Below are 2,634 nucleotides of genomic sequence, written 5' to 3' on the forward strand. Positions count from 1 at the left end.
CTAAAAATTATTAATATTTGTGTAGCGGAATATTTATTTACATTGGTACATTAATTTTCAATTATTTAACCAAATATAATTTGTTTAAATAATGTTTTTATTTCCTTTTATTAAAATTATTAATATTTCTTTAGTGGATTATTTACTAACATTGTTTGATTAATTTTTTTATTGTTTAAACAAATTTCTTTTGCTTAAATAATTTTTTTAATAAAAATGATTACTATTAGTCTAGTAAAATATTTAACTACATTGGTTTATTAATTTTTAATTATGTAAGCAAATTCCATTGGTCTAAAAAATGTATATAAATTTAAGGTCAGAGAAAATTACAAATTTGGTGGGAAAATAGTGTTTAAATAAATAAAATGTGTTTGAAAATAAGCAATTATTTATTGTTTATACGATTTGAAAATATTTTGAAATAAATGTATGTTATTAACGATAATAAACCACCAGTGCGATTATGATATAATATTTTTTTATAATTGAAAAAAAATTATTTAAACAATTCCCATTTGTTTAAATAATTTAGAAATAATGAACCAATGTTAATAAATATTACGCTAGACTATTAGTAATCATTTTCAGGGTAACAGAAAAAACAAACCCTGGGAAAAAATTTTAACGAATTCCATCTAACATGGGAAACTTCAAGTCAAAACCGTCAGCTGTTAAAAAAAAAAATTAGGTAATTTCTTTTTTCGGATTTGAAAACAAAATGAGGGGATCTTTGAATTATAAAAAAATAATGTTTTTGAGCCACGCTACTCTACACATATAAAACTTAAACACGAGCTTGAACTTGATCCACCTATCCCATTATGGATATCTACGTGGAAATCTACTTAAAATTTGCTTGTCCTAGGAATTAGGATTAATAATGTGAATCGTAGACATGTTGGTATGATATTACAATTTTTTGTGTGTTCATATTTTCAATAATTTTAGTTATATTCTTCAGATTTTCTGATTGGCTACATTTTTCCTAGAAATTAAAAATCAGAAAATTGATAATGAACTATCCAAAAGCATAATAAAATACATTTTAAAATATGTAAAATATGGGATAATCAATTCACCACATTACATATTTCAAATATTACAAATCATGCTTTCACTTAAATTAAAAACGCATGCACATTCGTTATTGAGATAATTTTACAATTTCACTGAGTTATAACATTATTTTCTAGATATTAATGATTGTATCAATGAATCACGTTTATGCCCGCTCGCAAGTTTGAGCGCGTCCAGGGCGCACGACTGTTGGCACTCGCGCTTCGCGCTCGATGTTGTATTTACCTCGCGCTACGCGCTCGGTCTTTATATTTTCGCACATTCTTGCACAAACATTTTAAAATTAAGACTCAAAACATCCACCACTGTCATTTTGTGATTGTGAATTCTCTTTCGTTAAAAAAGCTTAGCTCGAGAGTTTGAGCGCACCTACGGCACGTGACTGATGGCAATCGCACTCCACGCTTAGTCTTTGCTTTCTTCCGCATTCGGGCACAGACCTTTTAAAATCAAAGGTGAACAGACCGACAACTGTAATTTTGTGATTTTGACTCTCTTTTGTTAAAGCTCTTTTGTCTTTAACGAACACATTCTCATCACGTATCTCGTGCTTCGCACTCAATTTTGTCCAACATGTCAACTTTTCTACATTATACACAACACTTTTATATCAATTATAATACATTTTTATGTAACTCTGCCAGGGATTACTTATTAAAAAATTACAAAATAAAAAGCAAATTGTATTTATCATGATTATTTTTGTATCTGTTTCTTATTTTGCTTTAAATTGTATTATAAGCTGCTCTGAAACATGTATCATTTTAAAAAATGTATATTATTACAGTTCATAATATGCATAAAAATTGAATCATACTAATTCTTATTTCCTTGTTTTTATCATTTTTTAAAAAAATTTTATATTAATTTTTACGCTTTTTCCAAAAAGTTAATTTTTTCATTTTTAATCTTATGTTTTACGATTAAAAGAAAACCTACTCGTCCTATCGAAAAATGATTAATAATAAATTTATAGATCTTTTTAGGCGAACAACTGTTGTCTGGTAATTTGAATTCATACCTTGTGTCGTTTTTTCAAACAAATTTAATATTTTTATTTAGAATGTTATTTTTTACGACTAAAGCAAAAACTAACTGTCCTATCAAAAATGATAGCTCTTTTTTGGATGAACAAGTTTTGTCTCTTTTTTTTCGTAGCTTATATCGAAAAGTGATTCATTATAAATTTCTTTCCAGGGCGCGCAATTTGAGCTTTTTCATTTTTTTCGTATCTTGTATAGTTTGACCAAAAAATGGAATTTTTGGATTTTTAATTATTTTTGGTAGGATCAAATTTGGAATGTTCAACTTTTCAACCAAATTAAAAAGTTGTTATCATAGTCCTATAGGACTTTCGAAAATCAAAGTTTTTCTTCTCCTGACTTTTTTTTATATCATGCGTTATTTGTCTTAAAATGTTCATTTTGGTTTGTTTTTTTGGATTTTGAAAATGCTCTAACTCTGATAATTTTCTTTTTATATAAAAAAGTAATGGATATAAATTGCTTAAGCTTCTGAGTACTATGAACAACTGTACATAGAATTTATAAAACT

This window comes from Belonocnema kinseyi, chromosome 3, assembly GCF_010883055.1.
Source record: "Belonocnema kinseyi isolate 2016_QV_RU_SX_M_011 chromosome 3, B_treatae_v1, whole genome shotgun sequence".
In the NCBI taxonomy this organism is placed as follows: Eukaryota; Metazoa; Arthropoda; class Insecta; order Hymenoptera; family Cynipidae; genus Belonocnema; species Belonocnema kinseyi.